The sequence below is a fragment of the Chrysemys picta genome, chromosome 3, assembly GCF_011386835.1.
Source record: "Chrysemys picta bellii isolate R12L10 chromosome 3, ASM1138683v2, whole genome shotgun sequence".
Taxonomy (NCBI): domain Eukaryota; kingdom Metazoa; phylum Chordata; order Testudines; family Emydidae; genus Chrysemys; species Chrysemys picta.
The window spans coordinates 95853603-95878401 of NC_088793.1; the positions used below are offsets into that span (position 1 = coordinate 95853603).

At 39.4% G+C, this 24799-nt stretch overlaps 1 protein-coding gene across 7 annotated transcripts in view; it reads left to right on the forward strand.

The window, feature by feature from the left end:
• NKAIN2 (sodium/potassium transporting ATPase interacting 2) overlaps positions 1-24799 on the forward strand; it is a 745781-nt gene that overhangs the window by 526189 nt on the left and 194793 nt on the right. The window lies entirely within an intron of this gene.

The following is a 24799-nucleotide window of genomic DNA, read 5'->3' on the forward strand; positions in this document are numbered from 1 at the left end:
TTTCAATTACACATGCAAACATAGTTCTGCACACAAGCTGTGTTCATACATCAAAACTGGCTGAGGAGGTACCTAAACAATTTGTGCTCAGAAGTGAGTTTTCATAAAAGTTGTACCATCCCAACTGTAAAATTGATAGAATGTACTTTATTATCATATCCATCTAAATGTGAAATTTTTGCGTTGTTGATCAGACTTTTTTTTATTTTTTATCTTGAAGAAAAATTTCAGTGAGAGCAATACAAAAACAGCATTTCCTTTGCACAGAAAACAATGGTAATTAATGTCACTTTATCAGTTTTCACATTTTTAAATTCCAAGAGATAGGAGGGACAGGGTGGTTCAAATATTTATCTTCCTTTCCTAAATCTAGTTTTAAAACAGGTTTTCAATTGGATAAAAACAGAAAACAAAACAATCTTACAAAACCCCACAACTTATTTGGAACTAATTTATGGCATCATGATATATTGAACAAACACTTCCACAACAGCAGCCATCTCTAAAAAGAATAATGTAGATTTATAATGTAATTAGACTATGTAATACGATTTGTTTTCAGTATCAAACTGTGTTGTCTTCTCAAAATATTCTTGTAGATTTGTATATTACTATAAAATGTACTATTCTTTCCAGAAGAAGAGACTGAAAGAACACTCCTTGCCCTAAATTTGTTTGTAGGTTATCATATTTATTTCACGCTGGCAATTAGCAGCACACAATAGTTTAAGCACAGGTTGTTGCAGCATTGAAAATGTAGAATATAATTTTTAAAACCCTTAATTCTGTTGCAACTAAGATGTGTGTTTGTTTATACTTAGGGTACGTCTTCACTACCCGCCGGATCGGCGGGTAGTAATCGATCTATCGGGGATTGATATATCACGTCTCGTTAAGACGCGATCTATTGATCCCCGAACGCACTCCCCGTCAACTCCGGAACTCCACCGGAGCGAGCGACGGTAGCGCAGTTGACGGGGGAGCTGCGGCCGTCGATCCCGCGCCGTGTGGAGCCCCAGGTAATTCGATCTTAGATACTTCGACTTCAGCTATGCTATTCGCGTAGCTGAAGTTGCATACCTTTAGATCGATTCCCGCCCCCCAGTGTAGACCAGCCCTTCCATATGCAAGCACATACATATCAATGTAGTATGTTACTATTCTTATAAATAGGTTGTATGACTACTTCTGTCTGTCTAAAAGGTTACCCTTGGATAGCAAGGAATTTGTATTTGTTAAAAACAAATGTTGCTGGTGGCAGTGTTCACTTGAGTTGGCAATAAGGCTGTAAATATCTGTAAAGTGAGCTACCTTCAATACAGAGAGACTTACATAAAGGGCAAAATGTGAAAAGGCTGTAAAATGACTCACTAAACAGAAGTCAAGTATCAGAGGGGTAGCCGTGTTAGTCTGAATCTGTAAAAAGCAACAGAGGGTCCTGTGGCACCTTTAAGACTAACAGACGTATTGGGAGCTCCACTGGCCATCACCTACAGTCCTCAGCTTAAACCTCTCCAACGCATCATCAGTGATCTACAACCCATCCTGGACAATGATCCCTCACTGTCACACCTTGGGAGGCAGGCCAGTCCTCACCCACAGACAACCCGCCAACCTTAAGCATATTCTCACCAGCAACCATGCACCGCACCATAACAACTCTAACTCCGGAACCAACCCATGCAACAAACCTCGATGCCAACTCTGCCCACATATCTACACCAGCAACACCATCACAGGACCTAGCCAGATCAGCTACAACATCACCGGCTCATTCACCTGCACGTCCACCAATGTTATATATGCCATCATGTGCCAGCAATGCCCCTCTGCTATTGGTACATTGGCCAAACTGCACAGGAAACTATGCAAGAGGATAAATGGACACAAGTCAGATATCAGGAATGGCAATATACAAAAACCTGTAGGAGAACACTTCAACCTCCCTGGCCACACAATAGCAGATGTAAAGGTAGCCATCTTACAGCAAAAAAACTTCAGGACCAGACTCCAAAGAGAAAGTGCTGAGCTCCAGTTCATTTGCAAATTTGACACCATCAGATCAGGATTAAACAAAGACTGTGAATGGCTATCCAACTACAGAAGCAGTTTCTCCTCCCTTGGTGTTCACACCTCAACTGCTAGCAGAGCACCTCACCCTCCCTGATTGAACTAACCTCGTTATCTCCATACTGATTTATACCTGCCTCTGGAAATTTCCATTACTTGCATCTGAATAAGTGAGGTTCTTACCCACGAAAGCTTCCCAATACTTTTGTTAGTCTTAAAGGTGCCACAGGACCCTCTGTTGCTTTTCACTAAACAGAGTAAAACTTTGGTGTTTGTTTTCTGATGGGGACTGCAGTTCTTTTATTACTTTGCAATGACACTTACCTAGGTGACAGAAAACCTGTGGTTTTGCTTTATTTCCTGTCTTTCACAAACAGAAAGCAAAGGGTGCATAAAGCACGCAATAATCCAAGGCCTTAAAACAAACAAAAATTATGAATTTTAAACAGAAACACTCTGTTTATTATTGACCCACTTATTAGGAGTGTTTCCTGTCAGTTTAGAATTCCTTAGAGTCATAAATAGACACTGGTCTGTAACTGAGATTCATTATTACTGATTAAAGAACACTCCTGCCATTAATTCATTGACAAAGAGTATGTAGTCTTTTTCTACTTGTTTGCCGTGTAACCTATGGAAAAAGATTTGAAAAGTTCAAAATGCTAATCTGGGTGGATTGATTTACACTTCACTGTACCTGGTCTACATTGGCGCTGGCATGTAGGGTACACATGTAGCTCCATGCTGCAGTGAAAGGCTCCGGTGGAGGGAAGTGGTGGGGAAAGGCTCCTACAAAGGGGAACTGCCAGAGCCTTTCCCCACTGACTCCCTTCTGCCAGAGCCTTTCCCCACTGCTGGAGTCTTTCACTGCAGCAGGGAAAGGTTCCAGAAGCAGGACACTACACTGATAAAAGTACCAGTGTACACATGGGAGACACTGCTTGGATATGTAGAGAGCACTGTAGGGTATTATATACCCTAAGGGTTCAAGCACGTAGGGCACTTTACTCTACTTGCCTAAGCCATGCCTCGCCATCCATCCTGCTACCAGTGCTATCTGGGTGTGCCATATCTGTACTCTACACAACGTCATAAGTGTAGACTTACCCTAAATATTTTGTCCTGTTTTATTACTTTTCATTCTAACAATTCTAAAGAAGTTTTCAGAATTTAAGGGCCTGATCTAAAACCCACTGAAGTGGAATGGAGAGACTTGCTTTAATTCAGGCTCTAAGGGCTGGGATTTTCAAAGAAGCTTAAGGGACTTAGGTGCCCAGCTCCCATTCAAAAACCTATTCTGTGCCTTTCCCTAACAACAGTTTCAGCCTCTTGGAGCTGATAGCATCAGGTGTGTCAGTGTTGCCAACTCTCTCAATTTTATCACAGGTCTCATGATATTTGATGTCTTGTTAAAACACTAGCTGCTGGAATCAAGACACAGCAGGAGAAGCTCTTGGAGTCGTGAATATGTGAAAATCTCAGTTTTCATTTTTTAAAAAAGCAAATTTCTGGTTGCCTAGAAAAGCTTGAAAACATGCAATGACTGTGCCCTAAAGGCCCAGAAACTAGAAGCCAATGAAACATAATGTAAACGTTTTATTATTTTTTTTAAATCTCAGGATTTCTGAACACCTGACTCATGATTTTTGCATGCTTGAGATTGGCAATACTGGCGCTGCTCCAACTTAGCCAGGAATCTGATCCTGCTCATTGCAGCCCCAGAATTAAGATGTGCAAACTATGCCACTATTGCACAATTACTTTTAGGCATCCTGATATACAGAACAAAGAGAAAGGAGAAAGATAGTCACAACTCCTCTTGGTGTCTTTGCAGTGTGTGTGGATATACAGTGATCATCCTGTGACAGTTTCTTGTTAGTGAAAGCCTTTTCGACTCTATAAATAAGCCTTCCCATACTTGGTCTAGAAAGTACTCTAGAAAGTATAGATTAATAGCACAGGGAATGTTCACTTTGTTGGTAATGTTACATAATGACCACTTATTAAGAAGGGCTTGCTGCTTATGCCACACAAGCAGTACTACTTTATCAGATTTCTTTTTTTGATGGAACAACTGAAAGGTTGCTTTGACAATGTGCTATTGATCTGGAAGAATCACAATCAATAAGTATTATAGCTACTCAGTGACTGGGTTATTAGAAAAATAAATTAGGAATTATCCTGCTGGCAAATAACCATTATTTCACATGGTGGATTGAAAAATTGTTCACGTGTCATGGCATATTGTTCATTTGCAGAAAAAGATAGTCCTTTTCTAATGTTATAAATTTCATTTATTGATTGCAGACCATGATTAAGTGGTTTCTGTAGAAACATTGCTGCTCTGAGTTTTCTCTTTTAAATTAAGAATCTGTTGTACTTCACCACAATTTATCATAAAAAACTGTGTACATGTGTATGTATTAGCAAGTCTTTCTCTTCTTCTCTTTCAGCATAACTGACTCGGTGACCTCTCTGATTTAAAAAATATATTTTTTTGTCTTTTTCCAGCTTATCTCTGTGTTCAGGTATAGTGAACATATATTGCTTCTTATTGTGGCTTATGCTACAGGCCGTTCTGATATTTGCATCGGCACATCATGTGCATTTTGAACTAAAGAAGTGACAGCTTATCTCCATGTTGAAAGCTGGGTTTGTACTGGTATTATTCTGCAAACTCTTGCTTTGGACTATCTTGTAATCTGTTAAGAAGTTTTATATTGAGGAAAGAAAAAGGGATATAAACTCCATGAGAGAGAAAATAATTGGCACAAAGTAACATCCCCACATAGCATTATATGCAGGTGGAGACTCATGCCTTCTGGCCCAGTACAGTGGAAAATACGCTGAGCTAACTATTGATTGAATATAAGGATATATCCTTTTCAAGGGGATTTTGCTTTGTTGAGAGCTAGTCAAGAATTGATAGGGGCTGATAAGACAACTGCTCACCCATAAAGAAACTGAAAGGATAAAAAGGAGGTTGGAGTGGGAAAAGAACCATTCTCTAGAAGTTATTGAGATGTTCCATAGCTCTGAATCACAACTTATTTTGAATGTATTGACATTTTTGGAGGCATTCATACACAGTGCTGATGGGCATGATATAAAAACCTAGACAGAGATATTGTGTTAATCTATTTATAAACTTCTGGAGTCTGTTGTTTTATTATATGATGTAGCTATATGAAAAGGGCTCATTTCCAGTAAAATTCATGTGTATTCATCATGGCAGAATAACATTATTAGCTGAACTCCCTTTAGTCAGATGACTAGCTGTTTTCATCCAAAGAATATATATTGCAAGGATTCCATGGTCGGAAAGAAAGTTCATCAGAATGTGTTCGCTAGTGGCATTTACACTCTTCTGCCTCTCTCTTCTTGTCTATCAATTAAATGGTTTCTGAAGGAAATTACACTAGCAATGATATAACGCAGCAAAAGGATCATAATAGATCAGATGAATGTGTGTTAACAAGGATGAGGCTAGAAGTCATGTTTTACAAACAAACAGAATCACACAATCCATATTCTGCTTTAGTCACGGGGTTATTTTTAATGCAAAATGACTTAAAATTCAATAACTAAAATGTAAAAGTTAAGAAGCCAGGTCAACACAAATCAATGTTTTAGTTGAACAGCAAAAAACAGAGTTGAATACTGATACTAACTGCTGTACATATTGACTGTCTCAGCCTAGTTTTGGAATCATACCAGGACAAAAAGGTTAGTAAAATGTGCAGGCCAATTACCGCTCAGATTATTTAATAAACCATAAAAATTAAACCATATTATTAAACCATAAAAATATTAGAAAATTGAATGCAAAATCTAGTGTTAATGTAATGTTAAGTTAAATGGTGCTTCTCTAGGGGACAATGTCAAGGTGCCCTGTCTCTTGCAGTGCAGAAGGAGCACATCCCAACCCTCTGTGTAAGGCCATGTGGCTCACTCCCTTCCCTCTTTGCCATGCCTAGGGAATCTGGTGCTGGCAGCGGACCTAGACTTAAGTGTGCAATATAGTTAGGAGAGTGGACTATAAATGTCTATAAGGACTATAAATGGGTGAGGAGAGAGGAACAGGGGGAGTCCACTTATTCCTTCTCCTTCCCCTTTGCAAACCAGTTTATGACTGGGCACAGTCAACCCCTAAAGTTACAGGATGATCCACTATTTGAATGACATTACATCCCAGTACTGCCCTCCCTGGCCTTTTCAGTGTTGGAGAAGCTTTGCCTGAACCATCAGGGGACAGAATACCTCTTTAAGGGTTGCCTGCCTGTATTTTTCCTTCCTTATGGCCACTCAGACTTCTCATGGGATTAAGAAGGGAAGAAGGGGAGCTTTTTGGTTAGCTGGCTGCACAGAAGGATGTAGCATAAGTCTATTGGGTCCTGCACACCCAAGAAGAGGGCTTTTAAGCCTTTCCCACTGCCAATCTGAGACCAGGAGCAAACATTCCTATCCGCCACTTGGGATAAGCATACAACCAGATTTTGGGACCTTTCTGTGGTCATCACACAAGTTGCCTTTGGGGGATCGGAAGGAATTTTCTCTTATTGACTGATTGATCTGGGTGGATGGGGTGTGAATTTTGCCTTCCCCCCGCAGCAGTGCAGGGACCTAGTGGGTATGGGATGTTGGAAAATTCATTTTGTCACAACTTAGCAGGTGCCCAGTACAGGTAAACATTCAGTAGGGGTGTCTGGTTCCCTGATAAACCAGAACAGAAAGCAAATTAGGAGAAGGCATCTCCTGCAGAAGGTGGGAAACAGAGTTGGGGATCATAATGTCTAATATAGCAAGGAGAAAACTCACTCTTCCCCACCCACTTAACCCTCATATGAGGGAGGGCATTGGGGTTTCAGCAAAGGTGCAGGCCTGAGGGGAGCCCTCTCCCAGATAGTACAGAGAGATGGGGAGCTGATGGCCTGCACTGGATGAGATATTGGCAGATAGTTCCCCAGATGTATTATTTAATAAAATTGTGGATTAGTTAAATCACATTCCTGTGGTCTTATCTTCCTGTGATGTCTGGGACAATGTTAACTTGGGTACATTGTACAGATGAAATATTTTCTATTTCTCTCCACTTGTTAACAGACCTCAACATATTATTCTGTGGTACTAATGCATACCATAAAATATGTTGCCAAAGCTTTGAGTCTTTAGCCTCAGAAATTTAACATTGCATTAATTCTAGTTTTTGCATTTAGTAGGTAATATCTTGTTACGCAATGCAAAAATAATGAAATAAAATTTAATTTATGGCTGTCTTCTGCAGAATCAGCACCATTTTATAAGTTAGGTTTGCTTTTTACTGTAATAATTTTAAAATGAGTTTAGAGTTCAGAAAAAGTCCAGGCTTTCAGCACTAGAAATTGTGGTTTTTAATCTACAGAATAAATATGGCAAAGGTGATATCCACACACTACCCTATCTAATGTACCTCATTAATTATAAGAACATACAACCTCCAGATGGTGAGAGGGCCATTCATATTTTATGCTGATCTACTCATTGGCCTTTCCCAAAGACTTCCACAAAACTCCTTCTCCTCCTCCTGTGATATATCCCATGAACTAGGGCTGCATGTGCTAGTGTAGAAACTGGATGAGGGACTGAAGAAAATAGTAATTTGCTTACCACATTCTTGTAAGTAAAAGCAAGCATTGAGGCAGAGCAATAGACAAACATCTTAAAGGCACTTGTCTGAAAATGTTCTGCTCTATTTGTGAAACATATACAGAATCCTGTATTTGAACAATACACCACATGTTCAGTAGGTGATAATTTAAAAGGTTATGTCTGGGGTAGGTACTAGGGAGGGAAGAGGGCAAGGAAAAGGGGCTAAGGCGTATTTTAGGGAAGTCTGGATATCTGCCTGTTTGAAATATTTTACATACTTGCCTTTCTGTGTAATCTGGTCCATATATAAAAAGGCAAATGTTTTGCTATACAGAAATATTTGTATGAGTTATGGGGATGCATCATCTCTGAATGATTTACCAGCATCCAGAAAAGGGGTTGAACTTTATCAGAGGCAGGACGTCATTTTAGCCCTCCTTTCCATTTGATAACAGACTATTAGCAAGGGTCTCCAGAGGAGCCTCTTCTGCCACATAATTACCATGTCTGCTATCCAGGATAACAGTTAATAATGGCTTTTTTTGATGAGAACACCTATTCTCTTAGACCTGCAGTATGACTAGTTCATGTTTCACAGGCCACCAAGCTGATACCAGAAAACTCTTGTTCACTATCTAATGAGTTTATTTCTTCAGTGGATCATGCCTTACAATCTGCTGTGGGAATGGGTATAATACAAGCACCAAATTCACAGAAGGTGGCACAGGAGAGGTAGCATCCCTTCTCCACTCCCCACCGGTTGACAGGATGTGCAAAATCAGCACATTCCCAACCCACCCCGCCCATACCTGCCACATTGTGAGCTGTGATGCCCCTTACTAGAACTCCCAGCAAAGGGGAATCTATAACCGTTTTCTATTTCTGTGTCTCCCTCCATCTCCACTTGACTTTGTTCTTGGGGCCCTCTGACAGTGTACATTAAGAGATGGATATAGCCTCGGTGAGAACATTTATAGTTAGATATTGTTGTAAGAAGAATCATTACTGGGGACAGCATTTTGCTTCCTTCAAGCAGGTAGAAATTTACTGCTAGCCTATACCAGCATACCATTACTATTTCCTGCCTCCCTCTCAGCTATTCCTCATATTCCTCATCCCTGGTTGTCCATTTAACCACCCATCTCTCCAGGGAAAGAGTAAGGCAGTGCGTAGCTCTGCTTACTTCTTTATCTATATACTTATACAGCTTTCATCACCAGAATGCCTCATAATCATTAATGGATTTTCTTCACGACACAGCTGCAAGGTAAGGAAGCAATATCTCCCCTTTTACAGATGGGGAACTGAGACAGAGTAAATAAGTGATTTACCTAAGGTCACATGGGAAGTCTGTGTCTAAGTCTGGAATTAAAGCCATGTTTCTTCAGTCTCAGACCAGTGCCCCTATCCACTAGATGATCCTTCCTACCTAGCCCTGGGCCCAAGTTCTAGGTAGCTCATGTATGGTTATATAGTTATTCTTAATTCCTTGAATTCCCTTACATAGGCAAGCCTATATAACACGGTAGGAAATGGATGGTCATTCTTCTGAGAAAATGCAATAAGCTCGTTTCATGCACTATGATCTGGTGATCCAAATACCAGCGAACACCTAAAGGAGATGTTTGCATATGTTAAGTGTCAACAGGGTGCCTGAAGCTGTCCAAGACACTAAATATAGACAAACCCTACTTTGCATTGGCTGAAGTTCGGTTTCTTCTTCGAGTGATTCTACAAGTGCATTCCACTCTGTACGTGCACATTCCAAGTGCAGCTGTCAGTATATTTTTTGGTACTAAAACTGCGAAGTTTGGCTGTTAGTTCCATCAGGGTCCACCTGGCAGCTATCTTGACCTACCCTCTGGTAGGTAATCACTCTATCTTTTCTGATAGAATATCAGTAAGATTTTTGGAAAGATTATACCTGAGGTACAAGATCCTGTTCCCCCATTGGATCTAAACTTTGGTATTGTCAAAGCTTATGGGTCCTTCTTTTGAGCCTTTTGCAACCTGCTGTTTAGTGCATCTTTCAATGAAGGTAGCATTTTTGGTGGCCATCACTTCTACTAGGAGGGTAGGTGAGTTGGGGTCCTTGATGTCTGACCCTCCTTACACTCTTTTGTTAAAATACAAAGTTTATCTGCATCCTCATCCAAAGTTTGCCTCAAAAATGGCATCTAGCTTCCACATCAACCAAGTGATTTATGTACCTTAGTTCTTTCCGAAATCACACTTGAATAAAGATGAAGAAAGGCTGCACACTCTGGATGTCAGGAAAGTTTTGGCATTCTATCTGAACAAGTCCAGGTAGCTTCTTCCCAGGTCTTTGTGATGATCACAGACAGGATTGAAGGGGCTCCCCGTTTCTTCTCAGAGAATGCCATCTTGCATAGCCTTGTGTATTCGCGTATTGCATTTGCTACAATTTAGCTAGTTTTAGAGTAGCAGCCGTATCAGTCTGTATCCGCAAAAAGAACAGAAGTACTTGTGGCACCTTAGAGACTAACAATTCAAGTTCAGCCCCCAACTAAAACCTCTCCAGCGCATCATCAAAGATCTACAACCTATCCTGAAAGATGATCCCTCACTCTCACAGATCTTGGGAAACAGACCAGTCCTTGCTTACAGAGAGCCCCCCAACCTGAAGCTAATACTCACCAGCAACCACACACCACACAACAAAAATACTAACTGAGGAATCTATCCTTGCAACAAAGCCTGATGCCAACTCTGTCCACATATCTGTTCAAGTGACACCATCAGAGGACCTAATCACATCAGCCACATCATTGTTCACCTGCACATCTACCATGGTGATATATGCCATCATGTGCCAGCAATGCCCCTCTGCCATGTACATTGGCCAAACCAGACAGTCTCTACACAAAAGAATAAATGGACACAAATCTGACATCAGGAATCATAACATTCAAAAACCAGTAGGAGAACACTTTAACCTCTCTGGTCACTCAGTAACCGACTTAAAGGTGGCAATTTTGCAACAGAAAAGCTTCAAAAACAGACTCCAATGAGAAACTGCTGAACTTGAATTAGTATGCAAACTAGATACCATTAACTTAGGCCTGAATAGAGACTGGGAATGGCTGAGTCATTACACACATTGAATCTATTTCCCCATGTTAAGTATCCTCACACCTCTTGTCAACTGTCTGAAATGGGCCATCTTGATTATCACTACAAAAGTTTTTTTTTCTTCTGCTGATAATTGCTCATCTTAATTAATTAGCCTCTTAGAGTTGATATGGCTACTTCCACCTTTCCATGTTCTGTATGTATATATATATATATATATCTCCTTACTATATGTTCCATTCTATGCATCTGAAGAAGTGGGTTGTAGTCCACGAAAGCTTATGCTCAAATAAATTTGTTAGTCTCTAAGGTGCCACAAGTACTCCTGTTCTATTAATTTGGCTAGTGTTATCCTGCCGAGCAGAGTAACAGTCCATTCAATAGCGGCTTCTGCTGCTTTCCTGACTAAAAGTCCTATTCTAGACATTTGTAAGGTGGCAACTGAGTCTTCGGTGCATGTTTGCTCCCCATTATGCCATCACTCAGCAAGTGAGAGATGATGTCAGATTTGGAAGAGCTTTCCTTCAGTCCTTGTTCAGATAGGCTCTAATCCCACCACAAGTTTTCATGGATTGTGAGTCATCAAGAGTGGAATGCGCATGTGCAATCACTCAAAGAAGGAAAAACAGTTACTAACCTGTTCCCTAACTGTTGTTCTTTGAGGTGTGTTGCACATGTCCATTGCGTGACCTGCCCTCCTAATCCTCTGTATCAGAGTTTTTCCGGCAAGAAAGAACAGAACGGAGTTTGGAGAAGCTCCACCCTTTATACCTGCATGCAGTGGCATGTGGCAGCAGAGGGAGCTCAAGCTGCCCCGATGGGTTCCACTGAGGGAAAAATTTCTGCCAACTGTGCTTGGGATGTGCATGTACCAAGAGTGGAATGGACATGTGCAACACATCTTGAAGAACAACAGCTACAAAACAGGTTAGTAAAGGGTTCTTTTCTGTATAAGGCATACAAATATTATTAATCATAATCTCATTTGTCCCATAAGGATGCTATCCCTGAGAACTGTATATAGAGGTTCCCTAAAAATATAGAAAGGCCAGATCCCCAGTTGGTGTAAATGGTGATAGTCCATTGCATCCATGGGCTCCAGTTTATACTAGCTCTGAATCTGGCCCTAAAAGGGAACTACAACCTTCCTGTAACTATTATATAATCTGTACTTGTGATTAGAATGAACAGTGAAATCGATACAAGTTCTTGTATTTACAAGCTAGCCAGATACATAGTCAATATGGTTCTTTTCTATGAGTAATAAGGACAATCGGTGAAGCAGGCTTATTGTTTCTTTGATCATTACTCCTTTCTTTCATGTTATTTCCAGCCAAAAAGCAACAGCTGACCTTTGAGAAAGCCAGGAAAACATAACTTTCTCCTTGCCATTCTACTTTGCAGGCATCAGGTACATCCTTACTCTGAGCACTGTTTAGCATAAGCTATTCTAAGATAGATCCTTCTGGTGTATTTCTCGCTGTGCTTTCGGGGACATGGTATTCCTTTCCTGACCTTCTCTAAATGCTATATGTTTCTGTGGGTGTTTCATTATTGCGCACAATTGTGCCATCTCTTTGGCTCCCACAGTTGCACTTCCTTAGGGTGGGGGAGTGACAACAAGTGGGCACCAGGCAAACATCTCTCGCAGGCTGATTCTGCTGCAATTTATGTATTTTACTGTAAAGGAAGCAAAAAAATAAGATTTTTTAAAAATTATGTTCTCCTTCAAGAACACTGGGATGTGTTCTTTTTTGCCTCAGTCATCCAGAGTTTCTTATTATATAATATAAATATTTTTATTTTATTATGCCAAGAGAAAATTATGAAATTAAATATTTTATTTTTTAAAGTTCTACACAAATGTTTCACTCAAGTCTGACTCTCTAATCATACACATTAGTTAGAATTTTCTACCAAAGAACAGCTTGTCAAATATACATGAATGTCATTCACTCATTTTCCCAGTCTTTAAAATCTATTTGCATTATATAACAATTAATAATGGGCCAGATTCATCCCTTGTGTAACTCATTAAGTTCAGCAGAGTTACATCAAAGACAAATAACTTTTCCCCTAGTTTGGAGGATACACACTAAAGCCTATATCCTTCAAACCAGGGGAAAGTTATTTTTGTTTATATAAAGAAATATTATTTTATAAAAATCCCCACAACTTTGGATAAATTTATTTTCAAAAGATATAATGATCCCTGATAACATCAGTGGCGGTGCCACCAACCTCTCCTCATTCAATCTCCTCCTAAATGTCCACTTCCACACAAGCCCTACAAGGAATTAACCAACTGCTGTAAATATGGCTAGGTTGAGAGTCAGATAGAGGAGAAGCTGGGAATACTGTATATCAGTGCTTAATTTGGGCCAGAGCTTGCCAGAGCTGAGCTCCGGCACCTTTAGGCGTGGCAGTTCATAGCCCCGGCACCTCTGGGCTTGAAATATCAGTTGTGAATGTAAAAAACTGGCTTGAGCCCCGGCACCTAATTATTTGAGCCCGGCACCTCTGGGCTTGATGCATCAGGTATGAACATAAAAAAATGGCTTGATCCCCGGCATCTAATTATTTGAGCCCCGGCGCCTCTTTCATTACAAATTAAGCACTGATGTATATAAAAAAAGACAAGATGAACATAGTCATTACTCTGAGCTCAGGATGTATATATTGTGTTCCTTTCCTCCATCCTTGTGTTTGTGCATCTTCTTATAATGTAAGCTTGGGGCAAGTACCATCTTCCTATTTATCTGTACCATGCCTACCACATTTTTGGCACTGCAGTATCATAATACTTGGCATTTCTGAGAGTTGCTTATGTTAGAAATACAGTTTCCATCTTGCATTCTTTGAAGAAGACAGATAAGAAAGCAAATTCTTGTAAAATCCAAGCTAGTACATGACAACTGCCTAAAATGCATAAGATACTGTAACTGCTTGGATATTTTCAGAGGCCATTTCAGTGTCCCTTTCCCAGCAAATCATACAGGAAAATGCTAATAAAGTGCTAGATCACGAGTTTATGATTCACCTGAGCAGTGCATTGCTGCTCTGCCCCTGAAGCAGCCTGGGAGCGAGAGTGTAACTTAGTGATCATATCCCTCCTACTCTCCCAGCTGCTCCTGGAAGGAAATAAACTGTTCTGTGTCTATATGCAGCACAGCATATGTCTGCTGACATGCTGATGCAGTTATGTTTGCCTGGCATGTTGGGTGAACAGGGCAGAGCCAAAACTCTGCCTCTTCACAGCCCCTTCTCATATATTCTGCCCACAACTGTGCATGAAGGGAATGTAATGGCTCTGTGGAGCCTGCTTCCCCTCCCATGTTGAGTGGTGTTAGCTGTCGAAAGGTAATAAAGAGGTGCCTTATGCTCCCTTACTATCTTGTGCAGCTGCTGTAGCAGGACCACAGTCTGGCCTAAAATATATAATGTACTGATATATTTCAAATATCTCCTCTCTCTCTCTCAGAGGAGGTATTTAATTATGCCTTAAAATAAAGAGAACCATGATTGTGGGTAATTGAAAATAAAAGATTTGTGCAAATTCCAACTGCAATAACAAGAAGGTGTTTCAGTTAAGGGTTATGCATCAATTGTGCCAAATATAGAGTCTTAGAGATGGAAGAGACCTAGTAAATTACCTTATCCACACTCCTGCTGGCGCATGATTGTTCCCTGCTCTGTTTTCTCCAATTCTTTTTATAATGTAGTTTGAATCAAATACAAGGACTGGGCATTCCACTACTTCATTTGCACAGTCCACCAGAGGATTTGGCAATACACCTTTGTAATATGGGGTAGACACTTCATCTGTAGGCTACAAAACCATTGAGTATTGACTGATATGAGAAGCCTCTTGGTTTTTTACCTTCAGTCATGTATGGTGGCCAGTACACCATCGTAATTTATTGGCACAATAGTTTTGATAGCCTTAGCCATTGGTGGTATAGTGGATGGGGAAGTGATGTTAACGTTCCTCTCCAAAAATCCTTTTATAGCAAGGTATGGAATTATACTAGAACATTATTTAAACTTAATAGCATTCCATTGAGATTTTGTTTAGTTCTCTATCTTTCAAGGATCAGAAATGATGCACATTGTCCTATGAACAAGATATTGCACATTGTACTTCAAGGGAGATAGTCTGGGGTTTAGTGTCTATCTGGAGAGACTATTAATGACTTGCTTGGGAAAATAGTAAAGATACAAAACAACATGCAGATTGCCCATGTGTTGCTTACTGTATGCATCATTTGGGGCCTGACCCATAAAACATGGAAAGACTGCCATTGCCCTCAATTGGCTTCGGATTAGGTGTTCTGTGAAGAAGCCTGACTATAGGAAAAAGGGGAGCAGAGTGTAGAAGATAGAAAATATGCAAGTAAAGAAAGAGAATGGGCTACCCAACACGGGTTTTCTGCTGTTTAACAAAGCTAGGATTTAATTTACAAAAAGCAACAAGCGGTTGTCTTTTTGAATGGGATATTGAAACTCAGCAGGGTTTGGTGTAATAAGCAATTCATTGTTTTAATTAGGAAGGTATGTAGGACTATGTGTACTAAATGAATTAACAAAATACCCAAAGAAATCTAAGATTTCTACACTTTTTGCATGCATAACAACAGAGCGTTTCAGCAGATCTGCTGTCACTTGCATTTGTCTGTTTACAGTGAACAGTACAGTGATAACACTAGTGACCTGAAATAATTGCCATTTAAGTACACTTTGGATGAAAGTTCATTTTATTGCTGATAGATGCCTGGAGCTCATATTGTTGCAGTGACAGCAGCCTCAAACTTTTTTCTTTGGAGTAGAGGAAGGAACAGGAGCAGGTGCAAAATGACAGATCTGTGAATTCCCTCCCCTCTGTCTACCTTCTCTTTCCTTGCCCAAGGCATGAATCAACAGCTCCAGCTAGAAGGAAGAAATGAATTATTTTTTGTGGGGGATATGAAAAGGAACACTGCCTAGCTAGCAACCTGTTAAGCTGATATGGCTAGATCCTATTTATGGCTCCATGCTGTGTCAAAGATCAGGCCTCAGGAGACCTGGTCTGCAGTGGATTGACTTTCCAAATGGAATGGAGCCCAGTGAGTTCAAAATCACTCAGCAACAAATGATTTATTCAACACTTCTTCTAAGATCTAGCTCCACCCAGGGCATCCTATGAAATATTGTGGACAGGATTGCAAGCTACAGGAGTTTATTTGAAAGGCAGGTTTATTTAAAGCAAACCTACTGCCCTCTATTTGCTGGAGAAAAGAGGGGTTTTTTAATCCTTTATTTAGTAAATAAGATGATCTCAAACCTGTATAAATTATAGAGTTCTGTACTATGAAGGGGATTTATGCATATAACACAATTAATGGTCAGCTATCTGTATAAATCCCTGATTTGTCAATAAGAAAAGTGATACCTTAAAATATCAAATATACAAATCAAATATATTAGATGATTAAGATTGTATGTGGTCTATTCAGGAAGGCACCCTAAATATAATAGATATTTTGGTTTCCAAATAATACAAGATCACTTAATTCATTCTTGTCAGACAAGAATAAATTTGTGCAGCAAAGTTAGCATGAGCACTCATAGATACAATTCACAGGGAACCATGAATTAATTCTGCAGTCAATAGCTCAAGTAGATGTCTGTTTTGCCATAACTGACTATGCATATGTTATGATAAAATAGTATATCTGTGAACGAATATGCATTCATTACACTCCTGCTATTAAGACACTTGTATTTGAATAAGCTTTCTCTAAAGTTTTCCTTTAAAATGCATGCATTTCCATATGATACAGCTTCTGGAAGAAGGGTGTTTATTCAGGAAGAGGGTAAAAAGGAGGAGAACAATCATTGTTTTGTCCAAATAATATCCCAAGACACATAAAAGATGTCTTGGAGTTTGCAAGTTGTGGATCCAAATTCAACATTTCAGAGAGCACCTTGCAGCTGAGAATAAATTTCTCTTTATTCTCATCTGACTATGACTATGAATCAGAAGGGGTAAGAGACCCTGTTGATAACTTTGGGTCTGAGCCTTCTCCCACTGAAGTCAGTGGCAAAACTCTTATTGACTTCAGTACAAAGAGAATTGGGCACATTGTGATTTTCTTGTGATTTCCTCACTGATCTGCATGTCTCTCTCTTCCACCTCACATCTTGTCTTTTAGATTGTAAGTTCTTTGAGGCAGGGACTGTCATTTAGCATATCTTTGTGCAGTGCCTAGCACAACGCGCCCCACCCTGCTTGTGACATTTAGGCTCTATTACAATATAAAAGTTCAACAACAGCAACAACTATATCTTCCTGTTTTCTAGGCTCTTAGATAGTCTTATATATGTACAGTTTGAAATCTACAGTCTTAATTTTAACATGTTCTTGCATTATGGTCATGCCACATTGTTTTAACCAAGTGCTTTGCATGACATCTGCAAAAAGTGTAGAATGTCTATCAGCTCTAGTATAACTGGTGTAATTTTGTACTACTTCATTTTATGTTAGATGAGAGATATTAAGTAAAAGTGAACCAGTCTACCTTCAGAGCTGAGTGATGGAAAGGGTGGTTGAGCAGACATAACCAATACCAAGAGGCCCTTGCCTGACGATAGGAGAGATGGGAAAGAGGCTTGTAGGCACAACTGCAGAATGGTCAGGAAAATCTGAAAAGGCGAGGCCAGGCAAATGTGGAAGGGGGAGAGGGAAGAAGTTGTTAATTATACATAAATCTAAATAAGAGAGAGAATGAAATCTTTACACAACCAAATGCTTTAAGGTTATTTATTGTTGGTATAATTTTTTCACACAAATTCACAACGCATTTGTGTGACTTTTGACTTCTGCATCAAAGCTGATCTTGCAGAGCTAGCATCTGCTTTGATTTCTGTTCTATTCACCTTCTTAAATTGTGTGCCATCATCTCACCAAGCCCATCTCAGAAGTTTATGGATATTTTGTCTACTGCGCTGGGCTCAAAAGTGGTGAGAAATGTTATAAATACATATACTAAATGAGATAAAGAATTCATTAAAGTTCATAGAATCAGAGAAAACAACTAATACTCTTGTTGGGAGTTATATTTCTCCTGCTGGAAGTTAGGACACCATTTTATTTTTAACTTTACATTTTATTAAGAACTTTATAGCAGTAAAATATATAGTAAATTATTTTGTAGTTTGTATTTATCCCACCATAAATCTCTCTTCCCTTGAGAAAATTTTCAAGGTCAGTCTTATGTACATGGGATCTAAGATGGAAAATCTTTGGGTGCATCTGCTAAATCTATAAAATCTACTTTGAAACTAGCAAACAGGTTTAAAACCTATTTGTGCAGATAGTGTAGTGACCACTTCCCTAGAGGTGTCCATTGACAACTGAGTTTTGTGCTTACTGTCATAGCACCTCAGGACTGAGTCCTCTTGAATTAACTCCTTCAGTTTCTCAGACTCGTTAATATTTGCATCCCCTTGTCCACTAGACTTTCTTCACAGTAGTGCTTGGATTCCTGGTTTTAGAAGCTAGATTAAGACACACATTTCCTACATGACCATTCCAAGGAATCTTTGTACCCCTTTTTTGTCTGTTATGGAAGGCATGTTGGTGTTGGCCTCCCCCTTACTGTGATCAACCTGCACACCTGGCTGAGCTAACTTATCTTTCAGGTAAGTTATTTCCATTACATGGAATGTACTTGTTTGTTTAATTTTATCCCAGCAGTTCTGGTCCTTTCAAAGCTGCTTGAAGCCTCTGTTCATGCTCTTCTACTGTTTTTTTCCCAGATCAAAATGTCATCTATGTAAATGTTATTACCCTCTGTACAATCAAAAAATATTGTATTTTGCGAGTGAAACACCTTGGGTGCCAAACACAATTCAGATGATAGTCTGTGGAAACAATGTCTCTCAAGAGAGGTGTGGAATGTGCACAAACATGTGCTCTGTTTTTCTAAGGGCTCTCCCAGAACCCTGCTGTGACACATCAAGTGTAGAAAAATATTTGGCATCAGCCAAATTGTTCCCTTGTAGGTAGTGGAAAGTGTTCCCTTTTTACATCCTTATTCTGTTATTTTGGGTCCATACATAAGTGAAGGGGTTCCATCTTTGTTTTCCTACAATGACTGAGAGTACCCCTTCTGTTGGTTTTCCTACTCACTCTGATTCCCAAAATAATGAGCTTATCCAACTCCTTTGAGGGGAGTTTTCCTATGGGTGGGAATTGTGGGATTCTGTACTCTACCAAGAGCTTTCCTATGGAAGACATCCCCAAACTCTTCCTCCCTCGTTTGGTCCCCTACCCATCCAAAAAGTACCCCCCCTTGATAAGACAAAGGGCTTGACACACTTGTGCCCAGTGTCCAACTTAAACATTTATTAAATGTCCCATTTGCTCTCATCATCATGCCCAAATCATCATCAGCTACAATGTTGTCCATGGCTCCTATAATAATTCCTCTGTGCTACTGGTGTAGTCATCATCCTTTTTGTCTATATTGTGCACAGGCTGTTGGTGTTTGCAAACTCTTGCAAGGAGATGTCATCCATTTAATTTCTTGCATCTTTTCTGATATACGGGGCATTGTCATGGCTTGTGCTGGTTGCTGCAATGTGTGCAGTTCCATATTCTATTTTTAGTGGACTTCAGCTTTGAATTCTAGATGCCTTTCTGCCTCAGGTACCTTTTCTTGTGGCATTTTGGATCCTCTCTCAGATCTACAGTGTCAGAGAACCTTTCACACTCCATAAGCTTCATTCTGCACTGGGTGACTTCTTTTTGCTTGGCAAATTCTAATTACTTTGTCAAGGGTTAATTCTGGTCTCTTAGTAATCTCTCTCTTAGTTTTTTGTTTCAGATCCCAATCAGTCTCTTATCAGGGACTCAGATCAGTCACAAACTCTTCTATGATTTCCTCTTCTTCTTATACTCTGTTTAAAAACATCTCTCTGATTGTTTATTTTTACATGGGGTGCAGTACTGTTTTTGTAATATAGTTTGTTAGTCGCCTCTGCCAGAGTTAACTGAAACTATTAAACGCATCAAGTGCTTCAGAACAAGGTATTGTCAAAAATAAGGCAACCTTGCTTACAGATACAGAGTGAAGTGTCGTTTAAACTTTCTCTCATTTTCCACATTTCCTAAGTGCTGGCTCTGATGGGGCTTTTAACTTGCTCTATTCTTCCACTCAGGGTCTTTTCTCAGTTCCTTTTTACTCTTGGTACCATATGGTGTTTAGTGAGTACTCAGTGCTTAAGGAGCTTGTGAGAGATCTCCTTTATTCTGTGCCTTATTTCAGCTAGCTGTGCATGACAACAAGAGCTTCACAGCACCCTGCCCAGACTCTGTCTGGGAAGCTCAGCCCTTAAAGGCACAGGCCCCAATCCCACAAACTCTTATACATATAAAATGCCTGTTTGATTTCCTGTTGGGGAGAGTGCTCTGCACCTAGCAAAGCACCATCCTACTAGATCAAGCACTAGATTAAAAAACAGATCTTTTCAGGCACAATTTAGGCTTTTGCATCCTAGTATTTGGCTCTAAGAAGCCATTTCTGATGGTTCATCTGTCATAGAGGGAGCTACCTGGAAGTCAGAGAAAAACATTGATTGAAATCCATAGTGCAGAGGGCTAACACAAGCCTCATGCATCATTTAAGTCCAACTTAAGCTTTCAAATATAGGCTCTAAGTGGTGCACAGGAATGAGTTTCGTTCTTTGTATCTAAATTGTCTATTTTCTTAAAATGACCATGGTTTAATGAGTGAAACTTTTGGCAAGTGTAAAGATGAGGCATAAACTTCTACAGAGAAAAATAAACTTGGTCTGATACCTCCCATGAAGAGGGCTCCGAGAATAGACTACCCTGAAATATACCTCTCACTGAGCAAACTCGTTCTGAAACCTTGACTTGTTTGTTTTGTTTTGTTTTCCATTTGTTTTGCTCTCCAAAATTAGAAACAGGACATCTGGAAGCTGACGCCGATCAAGCCCTTTATCATCAGATGTCATATCAATGTTTTCATGTTACATTTTGACAAAATGGATAATTTCCAATGCACATAAATATGCACTACAACCCGTGTTCATAAAATTAGATAGTCTTATGCAATTTTACAAGAAAAATATATTTAATTATCTTGCCTCTTCTAGCGAATGTATTAAGCTGAATTGCCGTAAAATGTATTTAATGGTATTTTGAAAGATACTAACAGTGGGGGGGAAAAGATTTACATTTAAATCATATCCCAATCAACCTTAAGGGTGCTGTTTACACAGTAAGGGTTTAAAATGTTAGCTCATTAAATATGCACAATGTTTTGCATTGCAGAAAGGATGTGGATTGTACTTTTGATTTCCAAGCAAATTAAGCCTGCTGTCAGAAAGCATACTGTAGCAGGATACAGTGGGCTCTGCGGAAACCAATTTAAACAATTTATGCCGGTGCTTAAAAGTTTTGTGAATTGGATTGCAGATAAATTCTCTCTGACAAGCATAGCTACTTCTTAAAAGAACAGGCAAAAACCTTCTCTCTCAGATTCGAGTGAATGGGATTTTTCATTTTCTTCCTGATTGCAAACACCACTGGCCATCATGTACAGCCCCCAGCTAAAACCTCTCCAGCGGTCTACAACCCTATCCTGGAAAATGATCCCCCACTCTCACAGGCCTTGGGAGGCAGGTGAACCCTGGCTTACAGACAGCCCCACAACCTGAAGCAAATACTCACCAGCAACTACACACTACACCACAGAAACACTAACCCAGGAACCAATCCCTGGAACAAACCCTGTTGCCTTCTCTGTCCCTATATCTACTCTAAAGGCACCATCATAGGGCCCAACCACACCAGCCACACCATCAGGGGCTCATTCACCTGCACATCTACCAATGTGATATATGCCATCATGTGCCAGCAATGCCCCTCTGCCATGTACATTGGATAAACCAGACAATCTCTATGTAAAAGGATAAATGGACACAAATCAGACATCAGGAATGGTAACATACAAAAGCCAGTAGGAGAACACTTCAATCTCCCTGGACTCTCAATAACAGATTTAAAAGTAGCCATACTTCAACAAAAAAAACTTCAAAAACAGACTTCAAAGAGAAACTGCAGCGCTACTATTCATTTGCAAATTTAACACCATCAATTTGGGCTTGAATAGGGACTGGGAGTGACTGGCTCACTACAAAAGCAATTTTCCCTTTCTTGGTATTGACACCTCCTCATCAATTATTGGGAGTGGCCCACATCCACTCTGACTGAATTGGCCGTCAACATTAGTTCTCCACTTGTAACTCCCTTCTCTTCATGTGCCAATATATATTTATGCCTGTATCTGTAATTTTCACTCCATGCATCTGAAGAAGTGAGGTTTTTTACCCACGAAAGTTTATGCCCAAATACATTTGTTAGTCTTTAAGGTGCCACAGGACTCCTTGTTGTTTTTGTGGATACAGACTAACATGGCTATCCCTCTGATATTTGAAAAGCTAAGGGCATTTCTTTAAACACAAATGTGCATGGTATTTCTGCCTCTAAAAGGAGCATATTCCTGAACACTGAATGATCAGCTCTCTGACAATGCTGATGACTCATTTGTGGGGATGGCTATGAATGATGAAGCTGATGTCATGAAAGAGCCATGATATCAACTAACAAGCTTATCAAATGCTTAAGCTTATTACATATTTAATAAAAGCCACAGCAAATGATCTATGATTACTAAAATTATGTACTAATGTGTTATTAAATAACAAACTATAGTATTTATTAGTAATAATAATAGTGCATCTATACCTGTCATGTAGCCCATACCAAAGCAAATAGTTGCTTTGTTGTCTTTATGAAAATACACAAAAACTGCTTGGTAGTTAGGCTAAAAATGAAGTGACAAGCTGTAATTCTTTTATGGTTCTTTCTCATCAAGTATTTTAGGGAATTTATACTGTCATAATATTTGTACTATCAATATAATATTAAATACTACCTTCAGTATTGAAGAAATTGGGTTTTATTGTGCAATACCCAGCAATATTTTCTGCCATCTTCCCTTTGGATAGCAATTGCAGTGACTCCAATTTCTACCCATAAAGACTATTTTTTCAACAGTAACACCTGTCTCCTAAGAGACCTCAGTCAGACACTTGTGTTAGCATCTCTCAAGTTGCCTCTGAATGTATGTGTCATGCAATTAGGCTGCTGATGGGCTGCCATGACAAACTGGATGCTATTTGCTTTGGATGTACTTTTGATTTTGATGATGTACTTAAGTTTTTCTCTTTGTAAATACTGTCTTCTGAGATCTGTACATTTATTATTATTATTATTTGAACAAAAAATACCCATAGCAATACCTTTACTTTATGAATCAGGAGGATCAGTTATAGCATGTTGCATTTGTTCCTATGTGAGCATTATATTTAACAATATCTACTATTCTATGGAGTAATTTCTGGACCAAGGAGGGAATTAGTTCCTGTTTTTTCTGACTTGAAGGACTAAAGGAGCTGTTCTCTAATTCTGAGTATATTAGTGATCATATACAGCTGAGATGGAATAGGATGGCATTGCAGTTTTTCATTTGGTACAGGAAATGCTTTTATATTCCTGAAATATATAGGCAAACCTATTCTTAAAAATTAAGATGTTTATACTGTAGTGTGGTTAAAGGAGTATTTTGAACTCATCTTAATATAACTGGAGTTGCAGCCAACTAGATTTTATATTCCAGTCACTTTGTCATATTACTTAGCTTAAGTCTTCATTTTACTTTAATGTACTTGCAGACAACTTCTACTTTCATTTAAATCAATGGCAAAATTCTTATTGTGTCCAATGGGAGCAGAACTAGGACATATGGTTAAGACTCTAAATCCCAAAATACAACACTCCTGATGTGTGTTATTGCTGAGATACACTTATGTATCTGTTTTAATTGGAGGCTTAAGTTTGAACTCATTTAGTAATGTATAAATAGCCAAAGACTTTTGGCCAGTGACAGCAAAAATTGTTCTTGGCTATTCAGGAAATGCACGAATAATCACTTTGCAGGAGGTTGGTCTATTCAGGACAAGTTCATGCTGCTGTGGAAGCCAAACCCTCTGCATCAAAACAGCCCACTTTTTTTTTCAGTTTACCCTCTCTGTTTTAGGAGATAAAGGCTTTGTCTACATAGTCTGCTACTAAGCCTATGTTGGTATAGCTATGCCAGCATCGCCACCAGCGTAGATGCAGCATAGAATCAATCATAGAATATCAGGGTTGGAAAGGACCTCAGGTGGTCATCTAGTCCAACCCCCTGCTCAAGGCATATGCCAACGGAAGGAGTTTCTCTGCAGGTGTGGGAACACCACCCCAAACAAAGTTAGCTGTGCTGACAGTAACGCTTTTCTGTTGGCATAGCTGTGCCTACACTGGGGTTTTGTCAGCATAACTATGCCTATAGGAGGTGTGGTTTTTCACACCCCTACCGACAAAACTATGCCAGTATACGTTTTAAGTGTAGACCATGCCAAAGATATTACGTACATAAAATTATTAGTATATCATTTGAGGTTGAGGTTTGCCCTCTGCTACTTCTGAATTGCTCGGGGGCCTAAACAAACTTATCTCCACCAAGCAATATTATTATGATGAAGGCTTTTTAGTGTTTGTGGTTCCAGATTAAATTGATCTTTAAAGCCACATTATACTTTCCTCTTTTTTGGGTGTTGCTATAGGGCAGAGCTAAGGTTGTATGAGTGCCCTAACTGTGCATTCATACATTAACATATCTGCCTTTCTTTTAAGGTTACCTTTAACTCTGAATTTCCTGAGTTTCTAATGTTTGGTTTGGGATAATTACAATATCCCTGTTATGTAATTTATCCTAAATTATTTATATATTGTTACCCCTTTAGACTCCAGCAGCTAGTCAAACTCAGGGAGTTGCAGATTGTTCCAGTTTGGAGGAGAAACTGATGATAGGTTATTTTCTTTGATGCAATCTTC